This window comes from Triticum urartu, chromosome 5 (assembly GCF_003073215.2).
Source record: "Triticum urartu cultivar G1812 chromosome 5, Tu2.1, whole genome shotgun sequence".
In the NCBI taxonomy this organism is placed as follows: Eukaryota; Viridiplantae; Streptophyta; class Magnoliopsida; order Poales; family Poaceae; genus Triticum; species Triticum urartu.
Window position 1 is genome coordinate 301,288,774 of NC_053026.1, and position 13,033 is coordinate 301,301,806.

A 13,033-nucleotide genomic window follows, 5' to 3' on the forward strand; every position below is an offset into this window, starting at 1 on the left:
TTCTGTTTTCGAAGACTAGTAAAATAGGCGGATTCTGGAACCCCAAGGATTCAACTCCTCGTGCTCTGCCATAAGAACTTGGAGTCCGTATCATGGTGAAGGTAAGGTAACGCTGTGATTCTTGCTCAAAAAACTAACCGAACACGTTCGAGTTATTGGCTCGTCCGACCCGGCAGCATTCATGAGTCGCTCGTTCAACTGTCCCTCAGAGACACGGTCGAGAAGTGCCATGCATGGTCGCCCCCGTCCTTTCTTTCTCTCGGTCCCACCAGGGTGGGCCCCTCTAGGGTAATAAAGAAATGGATAAAAAAGAATTTAAACGGGAAATAGCTAATGTAAAATTTATCTGATATAGAACACTCATATCGATAAAATGGTTTGAACTATTTACTAGAAAAAAGGGGGCACCCTGCCCTTTTTTAACCAATGCCGAATCGACGAATAATTCCGACAACCTCAGGAGAAAAAAAGGCATTTACTTATTATAGAGATGGTGCGATTTGACTCTTTTTTTGCTTTTTTAGCCCTACCTATACCTCAGTCTTACGAAAAAGAGAGGGTACCCGACGTGTTAAAGGGGTTGTCAATCCCTTTCCGGTAACGTCGCCAAAAACGACGAGTGATGGGAGATAAAGTTGTAAATATTGATAGATCAAGCTCCAAATAAAATAAATTGTAGCAAGGTATTTTTGGATTTTTGGTTTAATGGATCTAAAAATAAAAGCAAGGAAAAAGTAGATCGCAAAGGAAAATATATGAGAAATAAGACCCGGGGGCCGTAGGTTTCACTAGTGGCTTCTCTCAAGAAAAATAGAAAACGGTGGGTAAACAAATTACTGTTGGGCAATTGATAGAACTTAAAATAATTATGACGATATCCAGGCAATGATCATTACATAGGCATCACGTCCAAGATTATTAGACTAACTCCTGCCTACATCTACTACTAGTACTCCACACATCGACTGCTATACAACATGCATCTAGTGTATTAAGTTCATGGAAAAATGGGTAATGCAATAAGAACGATGACATGATGTAGACAAGATCCGTTTATCTATATGGTGGTAGATATAGATCTCATCTTTTTATCCTTAGTAGAAATGATACATACGTGTCGGTTCCCTTTCTGTCACTGGGATCAAGCACCTTAAGATTGAACCCACTACCGGGCACCTCTTCCCATTGCAAGATAAATAGATCGAGTTGGCCAGGTAAAACCCAAATATCAGAGAAGAAATACGAGGCTATAAGAGATCACGCATAAAAGAGATCAAAGAAACTCAAATACTTTCAGGGATATAAAAACATAGATCTGATCATAAACTCGAAGTTCATCGATCCCAACAAACACACCGCAAAAGAGTTACATCATATGGATCTCCAAGAGACCATTATATTGAGAATCAAGAGAGAGTGATGAAGCCATCTAGCTACTAACTACGGACCCGAAGGTCGACAAAGAACTACTCACGCATCATCAGAGAGGCACCAATGGAAGTGGTGAACCCTTTCGTGATGGTGTTTAGATTGGATCTGGTGTTTCTGGACTCTACGGCGTCTGGATGAATATTTTGTCGACTCCCCTATGGTTTTGGGGATATTTGGGTATTTATAGAGCAAAGAGGCGGTCCGGGGGCACCCGAGGTGGGCACAACCCTCCAAGGCACGCCTGGGCCTCCTGGCGCACCCTAGTGGGTTGTGCCCCCCTTGGGGCACTCCCCAGGTGCAACCAGGGCCTGTCTGCTTCCTTTTGGCCCATAAAATCATCATAAAGTTTCGTGCCATTTGGACTCCGCTTGATATTGATTTCCTGCGATGTAAAAAACATGGAAAAAAAGGAACTGGCACTGGGCACTATGTCAATAGGTTAGTACCAAAAATGATATAAAATGATTATAAAACATCCAAGATTGATAATAAAATAGCATGGAACAATCAAAAATTATAGATACATTGGAGACGTATCAAATGTCAAGTATCATTTCCTTAGACCATGAGATTGTCCAGCTCCCGGATGCCGTAGGTATGCTTTGGGTGTACCAAACCTCACAACGTAACTAGGTGGCTATAAAGGTGCACTACAGGTATCTCTGAAAGTGTCTGTTGGGTTGGCACGAATCGAGACTAGGATTTGTCACTCCGCCTGACGGAGAGGTATCTCTGGGCCCACTCGGTAATGCATCATCATAACGAGCTCAATTTGAATAAGGAGTTGGTCATGGGATCATGCGTTATGGAACGAGTAAAGAGACTTGCCGGTAATGAGATTGAACGAGGTATGGGGATACCGAAGATCGAATCTCGGGCAAGTAACATACCGATGGACAAAGGGAATTGTATACGGGATTGATTGAATCCCCGACATCATGGTTCATCCGATGAGATCGTCGTGGAACATGTGGGAGCCAACATGTGTATCCAGATCCGCTATTGGTTATTGGCCGGAGAGATGTCTCTGTCATGTCTGCATGGTTCCCGAACCCATAGGTTCTACACACTTAAGGTTCGGTGACACTAGAGTTGTTATGGGAAATAGTATGTGGTTAGCGAAGGTTGTTTGGAGTCCCGGATGAGATCCCGGATGTCAAGAGGAGTTCCGGAATGGTCCGTAGGTGAAGATTTATATATGGGAAGTCCAGTTTCAGTCGCCGGAATAGTTTCGGGGGTTATCAGTATTGTACCGGGACCACCAAAATGTGTCCGGAGGTCCACCGGGTGGGGCCGTGGGGCCACCTGCCCCAGTGGGCCAAGTGGGTTGAACAAGGGTGGGAACCAGCCCCTAGTGGGCTGGTGCCCCCCCCCCCAAGTTCCCAAGGCGCCTAGGGTTGAAAACCCTAGGGGGTGGGGGCGCCTCCCACAAAACTTGGGGGGCATGTACCACCCTTGCCCGCCGCCTCCCTCTAGATGGGATCTAAGGGGGCCGGCCCCCTCTCCCATTCACCCTGTAAATAAAGGGGGGCTAGAGGGCAGCCGCACCCTTCCCCTGGCGCATCCCTCCCCTCTCCAACACCTCCTCCTCCTCCGTAGTGCTTGGCGAAGCCCTGCCGGAGAACTGCAAGCTCCACCACCACGCAGTCGTGCTGCCGGAGCTGTCCCTCAACTTCTCCTCTCCCCTTGCTAGATCAAGAAGGAGGAGACGTCCCCGGGCTGTATGTGTGTTGAACGCGGAGGCGCCGTCCGTTCGGCGCTTGATCAGATCTTCCGTGATTTGAATCGCCACGAGTACGACTCCATCAACCGCATTCTTGTAATGCTTCCGCTTAGCGATCTTCAAGGGTATGAAGATGCACTCCCTCTCTCTCTCGTTGCTAGCATCTCCTAGATTGATCTTGGTGACACGTAGGAAAACTTTGAATTATTACTTTGTTCCCCAACCGTGGCATCATGAGCTAGGTTTATGCATAGATTCTATGCATGAGTAGAACACAAAGTAGTTGTGGGTGATGATTTGTTCAATTTGCTTACCGTTACTAGTCTTATATTGATTGGGCGGCATTGTGGGATGAAGCGGCCCGGACCGACCTTACACGTACGCTTATGTGAGACTGGTTCCACCGATTGACATGCACTTGATGCATATGGTAGCTAACGGGAGTCTGTCTCTCCCACTTTAGTCGGATCGGATTCGATGAAGAGGGTCCTTATGAAGGGTAAATACCAACTGGCATATCACCATTGTGGCTTTTGCGTAGGTAAGAAACCTTCTTGCTAGAAACCCATAGCAGCCACGTAAAACATGCAACAACAACTAGAGGACGTCTAACTTTTTTTGCAGGGTATGCTATGTGATGTGATATGGCCAAAAGGATGTGATGAATGATATATGTGATGTATGAGCTCGATCATGTTCTTGTAACAGGAATCACGACTTGCATGTAGATGAGTATGACAACCGGCAGGAGCCATGGGAGTTGTCTTAATTTATCGTATGACGTGCGTGTCAATGAAAACGCCATGTAATTACTTTAGTTTATTGCTAACCGTTAGCCATAGTAGTAGAAGTAATAGTTGGCGAGACAACTTCATGAAGACACAATGATGGAGATCATGGTGTCATGCCGGTGACGATGGTGATCATGCCGTGCCTCGGAAATGGAGATCAAAGGCGCAAGATGATATTGGCCATATCATGCCACTTTATGATTTGCATGTGATGTTTGTCATGTTTACATCTTATTTTCTTAGAACGACGGTAGCATAAATAAGATGATCCCTCACTAAAATTTCAAGAAAAGTGTTCCCCCTAATTGTGCACCGTTGCGAAGGTTCGTTGTTTCTAAGCACCATGTGATGATTTGGTGTGATAGATTCTAACGTTCGCATACAACGGGTGTAAACCAGATTTACACATGCGAAACACTTAGGTTGACTTGACGAGCCTAGCATGTACAAACATGGCCTCGGAACATGAGAGACCGAAAGGTCGAACATGAGTCGTATAGTAGATACGATCAACATGGAGATATTCACCATTGATGACTAGTCTGTCTCACGTGATGATCAGACACGGCCTAGTCGATTTGGATCATGTATCACTTAGATGACTAGAGGGATGTCTATCTGAGTGGGAGTTCATTAAATAATTTTATTAGATGAACTTAATTATCATGAACTTAGTCTAAAATATCTTTACAATATGTCTTGTAGATCATATGGACCACACTAATGTTGCCCTCAACTTCAACATGTTCCTAGAGAAAACCAAGCTGAAAGACGATGGTAGCAACTACACGGACTGGGTCCGTAACTCAAGGATCATCCTCATAGCTGCCAAGAAAGCATATGTCCTTGAAGCACCGCTAGGTGACGCACCTATTTTCCCAACAACTCAATACGTTATGAACGCCTGGCAGTCACGTAGTGATGATTACTGCCTGGTTCAATGCGGCATGCATTACAGCTTAGAACTGGGGCTCCAAAAGTGTTTTGAGCAACACGAAGCATATGAGATGTTCCAAGAGTTGAAAATGATTTTCCAAGCTCATGCCCAGGTCGAGAGATATGAAGTCTCTGACAAGTTCTACAGTTGTAAGATGGAGGAAAACAGTTCTGTCAGTGAGCATATACTCAAAATGTCTGGGTTGCACAACCGCTTGTCTCAGCTGGGAGTTAATCTTCCAGATGACTCGGTCATTGACAGGATCCTCCAGTCGCTTCCACCTAGCTACAAGAGCTTTGTGATGAACTACAATATGCAAGGGATGAAGAAGTCCATTACCGAGTTATATTCAATGCTGAAATCATTGGAGGTGGAAATCAAAAAGGAACATCGAGTGTTGATGGTGAATAAAACCACTAGTTTCAAGAAAGGCAAGGGTAAGAAGAGCTTCAAGAAGGACAGCAAGGGAGTTGCCATGCCCGGTAAATGAGTTGCCGGGAAGAAGCCAAAGAATGGACCCAAGTCCGAGACTCAGTGCTTTTATTGCAAGGGAAATGGTCATTGGAAACGGAATTGCCCCAAGTACTTAGCGGATAAGAAGGCCGGCAACACCAAAGGTATATGTGATATACATGTTATTGATGTGTACCTTACCAGTGCTCGTAGCAGCTCCTGGGTATTTGATACCGGTGCGGTTGCTCATATTTGTAACTCAAAATAGGAGCTGAGGAATAAGCGAAGACTGGCGAAGGACGAGGTGACGATGCGCGTCGGGAATAGTTCCAAGGTCAATGTGATCGCCGTTAGCATGCTACCTCTACATTTACCTACGGGATTAGTTTCAAACCTCAATAATTGTTATTTAGTGCCAGCTTTGAGCATGAACATTGTATCTGGATCTCGTTTAATGCAAGATGGCTACTCATTTAAATCCGAGAATAATAGTTGTTCTATTTATATGAGAGATATGTTTTATGGTCATGCCCCATCGGTCAATGGTTTATTTTTGTTGAATCTCGAACATGATGTTACACATATTCATAGTGTGAAGCCCAAAAGATGTAAGGTTGATAATGATAGTCCCACATATTTGTGCCACTGCTGTCTTGGTCACATTGGTGTCAAACGCATGAAGAAACTCCATGCAGATGGAATTTTGGAGTCTCTCAATTATGAATCATTTGACATGTGCGGACCATGCCTCATGGGAAAAATGACCAATACTCCGTTCTCCGGAACAATGGAGCGAGCAACCAACTTATTGGAAATCATACATACTGATGTGTGCGGTCCAATGAGCATTGAGGCTCGCGGTGGCTATCATTATGTTCTCACCCTCACTGATGACTTAAGGGGATATGGGTATCTCTACTTAATGAAACACAAGTCTGAGACCTTTGAAAAGTTCAAGGTATTTCAGAATGAGGTAGAGAATCAACGTGACAGGAAAATAAAGTTCTTACGATCAGATCATGGAGGGGAATATTTGAGTCACGAGTTTGGCACGCACTTAAGGAAATGTGAAATTGTTTCACAGCTCACGCCACCTGGAACACCACAGCGTAATGGTGTGTCCGAACGTTGTAATCACACTCATTGGATATGATGCGATCTATGATGTCTCTTACCGATCTACCGCTATCATTTTGGGGTCATGCTTTAGAGATTGCCACATTCACTTTAAATAGGGCTCCGTCGAAATCCGTTGAGATGACACCGTATGAATTATGGTTTGGGAAGAAACCTAAGCTATCATTTCTGAAAGTTTGGGGATGCAATGCTTATGTTAAGAAACTTCAACCTGAAAAGCTCGAACCCAAGTCGGAAAAATGCGTCTTCATAGGATACCCTAAGGAAACTATTGGGTATACATTCTACCTCAGATCCGAAGGCAAGATCTTTGTTGCCAAGAATGGATCCTTTCTAGAGAAAGAGTTTCTCTCGAAAGAAGCAAGTGGGAGGAAAGTAGAACTTGATGAGGTACTACCTCTCAAACTGGAGAGTAGAGCAGCTCGGGAAGATGTTTCTGTGGTGCCTGCACCGACTAGAGAGGAAGTTAATGATGAAGATCATGAAACTTTGGATCAAGTTGCTACTGAACTTCGAAGGTCCACGAGGACACGTTCCGCATCAGAGTGGTAAGGCAACCCTGTCCTGGAAATCATGTTAACGGTGAACCTTCGAACTATGAAGAAGCGATGGCGGGCCCAGATTCCAACAAATGGCTTGAGGCCATGAAATACGAGATAGGATCCATGTATGAAAATGAAGTATGGACTTTGACAGACTTGCCCAATGATCGGGAAGCCATAGAGAATAAATGGATCTTTAAGAAGAAGACGGACGTGGATGGTAATGTGACCATCTATAAGGCTCGGCTTGTCGCTAAGGGTTATCGACAAGTTCAAGGGGTTGACTACGATGAGACCTTCTCACCCATAGCGAAGCTGAAGTCCGTCCAAATCATGTTAGCAATAGCCGCATTCTATGATTATGAGATATGGCAAATGGACGTCAAAACGGCATTCCTTAATGGTTTCCTTAAGGAAGAATTGTATATGATGCAGCCGGAAGCTTTTGTCGATCCTAAGAATGCTAACAAGGTATGCAAGCTCCAGCGCTCTATCTATGGGCTGGTGCAAGCATCTCGGAGTTGGAACATTCGCTTTGATGAAATGATCAAAGCGTTTGGGTTTATGCAGACTTATGGAGAAGCATGTGTTTACAAGAAAGTGAGTGGGAGCTCTATAGCATTTCTCATATTATATGTGGATGACATACTATTGATGGGAAATGATATAGAACTTTTAGTGTTTTTCAATGAAGGACCTTGGAGAAGCTGCTTACATATTAGGCATCAAGATCTATAGAGATAGATCGAGACACCTCATTGGTCTTTCGCAAAGCACATACCTTGACAAGATATTGAGGAAGTTCAATATGGATCAGTCCAAGAAGGGGTTCTTGCCTGTATTACAAGGTGTGAGATTGAGCACAGCTCAATGCCCGACCTCGGCAGAAGATAGAGAAAAGATGAGTGTCATCCCCTATGCCTCAGCCATAGGGTCTATTATGTATGACATGCTGTGTACCAGACCTGATGTGATCCTTGCCGTAAGTTTGGTAGGGAGGTACCAAAGTGATCCCGGTATGGAACACTAGACAGCGGTCAAGAATATCCTGAAGTACCTGAAAAGGACTAAGGATATGTTTCTCATCTATGGAGGTGATGAAGAGCTCGTCGTAAAGGGTTATGTCGATGCTAGCTTCGACACAGATCTGGATGACTACAACTCACAAACCGGATACGTGTACATTTTGAATGGTGGGGCAGTCTGCTGGTGTAGTTGCAAGCAAAGCATCGTGGCAGGATCTACATGTGAAGCGGAGTACATAGCTGCCTCGAAGGCAGCACAGGAAGCAGTCTAGATGAAGGAGTTCATCACTGACCTAGGAGTCATTCCCAATGCGTCAGGCCCGATGACTCTCTTCTGTGACAACACTGGAGCTATTGCCCTTGCCAAGGACCCCAAGTTTCACAAGAAGACCAGGTATATCGAGTGTCGCTTCAACTCCATTCGTGAATATATTCAAGATGGAGACATAGATATTTGTAAAGTGCATACGGATCTGAATGTCGCAAATCCGTTGACTAAACCTCTTCCACGAGCAAAACATGATCAACACCAGAACTCTATGGGTGTTCGATTCATCACAATGTAACTAGACTATTGACTCTAGTGCAAGTGGGAGACTATTGGAAATATGCCCTAGAGGCAATAATAAAGTGGTTATTATTATATTTCCTTGTTCATGATAGTTGTCTATTGTTCATGCTATAATTGTATTAACCAAAAACCGTAATACATGTGTCAATACATAGATCGTAGTATGTCCCTAGTAAGCCTCTAGTTGACTAGCTCGTTGATCAATAGATGGTCATGGTTTCCCGACCATGGACATTGGATGTCGTTGATAACCGGATCACATCATTAGGAGAATGATGTGATGGACAGGACCCAATCCTAAGCATAGCACAAGATCATATAGTTCGTTTGCTAACGGCTTTTCTAATGTCAAGTATCATTTCTTTAGACCATGATATTGTGCAACTCCCGGATGCCGTAGGAATGCTTTGGATGTACCAAATGTCACAACGTAACTAGGTGGCTATAAAGGTGCACTACAGGTATCTCCGAAAGTGTCTGTTGCGTTGGCACGAATCGAGACTGGGATTTGTCACTCCGTATGACGGACAGGTATCTCTGGGCCTACTTAGTAATGCATCATCATAACGAACTCAATGTGACTAGGGAGTTGGTCATGGGATCATGCGTTACGGAACGAGTAAAGAGACTTGCCGGTAATGAGATTGAACAAGGTATGGGGATATCGACGATCGAATCTCGGGCAGGTAACATACCGATGGACAAAGTGAATTGTATACAGGATTGATTGAATCCCCGACATCATGGTTCATCCGATGAGATCATCGTGGAACATGTGGGAGCCAAAATGGGTATCCAGATCCCGCTGTTGGTTATTGGCCGGAGAGCTGTCTCGGTCATGTCTGCATGGTTCCCGAACCCATAGGATCTACAAACTTAAGGTTCGGTGATGCTAGAGTTGTTATGGGAAATAGTATGTGGTTACCGAAGGTTGTTCGGAGTCCCGGATGAGATCCTGGACGTCACAAGGAGTTCCGGAATGGTCTAGAGGTGAAGATTTATATATGGGAAGTCCAGTTTCAGTAACCGGAATAGTTTCGGGGATTACCGGTATTGTACCGGGACCACCGAAAGGTGTTCGGAGGTCCACCGGGTGGGGCCACCTGCCCCGGTGGGCCAAGTGGGCTGAACAAGGGTGGGAAGCAGCCCCGTAGTGGGCTGGTGCGCCCCCAACGGTGCAAGGCGCCTAGGGTTGAAAACCCTAGGGGGTGGGTGTTACACCCACAATGTGGCTATATCTCCCACGTGTCGAGGCACGACTTAGAGGCATAACCGCATGGTGGTTTTGTCGCAAGAGGGGAAATCTTTTGCACAATTCCATGTACTGAATAAGAAGGGGATAAAGAGTTGGCTTACAATCGCCACTTCACACCAATAACAAGTTAAACATACATCATCCAGAGTACAATCAAGGTCCGACTATGGAACTAAAATAAAAGAAGACAACCCCAAATGCTAGATCCCCGATCGTCCCAACTGGGCTCCACTACTGATCATCCAGAAAAGACACAAAACAACGATCAAGATCTTCATCAAGCTCCCGCTTGATCTCAGTTGCGTCACCTGCACTGGTATTCTCGGTGCCTGCAACTGTTTTGGAAGTATCCGTGAGTCACGAGGACTCAGCAATCTCACACCCGCGAGATCAAGACTATTTAAGCTTATGGGTAGGATAAGGTAGTGAGGTGGAGCTACATCAAGCACTAAGCAAGATATGGTGGCTAACATACGTAAAATAAGAGCGAGAAGAGAAGCAACTGCAACGGTCGAAAAGCTATGAGTGATCAAGAAGTGATCCTGAAACAATTATGTGCAAGCATAACACAAGACCGTGTTCACTTCCCGGACTCCGCGGAAAAGAGACCATCATGGCTACACACGCGGTTGATTCATTTTAATTAAGTTAAGTGTCAAGTTCTCTACAACCGGACATTAACAAATTCCCATCTGCCACATAACCGCGGGCACGGCTTTCAAAAGTTCAAACCCTGCAGGTGTGTCCCAACTTAGCCCATCACAAGCTCTCACGATCAACGAAGGACATTCCTTCTCCCAGAACAACCCGATCACACTCGGAATCCCGGTTATAAGACATTTCGACAATGGTAAAACAAGACCAGCAAGACCGCCCAAATGTACCGACAAATCCCGATAGGAGCTACACATATCTCGTTCTCAGGGCATACCGGATGAGCAATCCGTACAACTAAAACCAGCCCTCAAGTTTTCCCGAGGTGGCGCTGCAAAGGGCTCTAGTTTGGACCAACACTCAGAGGAGCACTGGCCTGGGGGGTTAAAATAAAGATGACCCTCGGGTTTGCAACCCCAAGGGATAGTTATAGGTTGTTAGGCAAATGTTAAACCAAGGTTAGGCCTTGCTGGAGGAGTTTTATTCAAGGCGAACTGTCAAGGGGGCCCCATAACCCCAACCGCGTAAGGAACGCAAAATCAAGGAACATAACACCGGTATGACGGAAACTAGGGCGGCAAGAGTTGAACAAAACACAAGGCATAAGGCCGAGCCTTCCACCCTTTACCAAGTATATAGATGCATTAATTAAAATAAGAAATATTGTGATATCCCAACATATCCATGTACCAACATGGAACAAACTTCAACTTCAAATGCAACTAACAACGCTATGAGAGGGGCTGAGCAAAAGCGGTAACTTAGCCAAACAACGGTTTGCTAGGAAGGTGAGTTAGAGGCTTGACATGGCAATATGGGAGGCATGATATAACAAGTGGTAGGTAGCGCGACATAATGATAGAACGGACAACTAGCAAGCAAATATAGAAGTGATTTCGTGGGTATGGTCATCTTGCCTGAAATCTCGCAAGGAAGAAGAACGAGTCCATGAAGGAGACAAACGGACGTAGTCGAACAGATCCTCACAACTCCGGAATGAAACCGAAGATAACGAGAGAAGCAAACCGGAAAGAAGCAAACAACATGGTAAACACACAAGCATAAACATGGCATGATGCACAACCAAGGATGATGCATGTCCGGTTTAACTATGCATGGCATGGAAAGGTGCACAAACAAAACTACAAGTTAAGTGGAGCTCAATATGCAATGAGATGCATATTGATAAAACACCACATCCTTTTATTTAGTTCGCTCTCGGTTATGTACCCAACAATATTAAATATTGTTAAACATGGCAAGAGGTGAGGCAAAAGTAAACTACACATTTTAGGCAATTTTAAGTGAGGCCGGAAACAACAAATAACCATTCCGGTAAAACCCACATGTCATTTAGCAATTGAAGCAAGCAACAATTTAAACATTTTAAATGTTATTATCATGATGCGGATGACATGTGCAAGTTTTATGCAATTTTATGAAGATGTTGGCAAGTTATAAGATGTGGAGCATTTTGTCACCACGGCGGAAAGAAAGGGGTGCCACGGCAATGACAATGGAAATGGTGCCATGGCGCTGAATATGGAAATGATGCCACAACAACATTCCAATGATCCGGCAGCTCGATTGAGATGTCGGTGGCAAAAGAAAGGGCGTGAGCGAGTTCAGCAAGATGGTGGTGTGCTCCCCACTACCGGGTTCCCACGGGTTAGTGGCATGGAAAACGAGGAACAAGCGAGCAACGATTCGACCATGGTGCAAACATCGGCATCTCATAAAACACATCACATGCATACGGTCCATGGGCATCGTTCCGGCGGTTATACCTTCCAAAGGTGCATTTACGGAGTGGTTCGAGTTCGGTAAAGGAAGTAGGCGTTCTCGCGACGGTAGTGGTACATGGTCGTCATGGAAGTAGTCGTACACGTTGTCTTGTCGAATCCACGGCGACGGTAATTGTTCACACGATGGCCTTCGGCGACGGTCATCATACACGGTTCGTATATGTTCGGGTCTTCCTTAGAGGTACTTGACGTATCACTGGGTGTAGTCGTACATGAGGGTCTTGACGAATCCGAAGGGTACTTGGTGTCGTGGTACTTGGTGTGCATCAAACTGTTGATCAACAACGTGTGGAGGAGACTAAGAGGTCTCTTGTGGTCTTCCAGTCAACGTGAACAGGAGGTCAAGACACGGCACAAAGCCTGCCATGACGGCTTTTGGGTGGATGACAACGCAACGCTCCCGCGGTGCCGGGAATGAGCGCGAGAGGTGTGGATCCGGAGCCGGAAGGCAAGCTCCGGCTGGATACAATGTGAGGACGGCGGAGATGGCCGGCGGGGCAGGAGGCGCAGTGACGGAGGGGACGCGGACGAAGGAGATGGGGCATGGGGTCGTCCTCGAGGGCGGGACGGCAGATACGGCACAGGGTTGCCCGGACCTGCATCTGTTGCTGCCAGAGGCTCGAAGCTCCGCGGCGGCGGCCACGATGAGCGGGATGAGCAGAGGCGTGAATGTAACAGAGGAAGGAAGGACGTGAGGAGGTCGAATGGG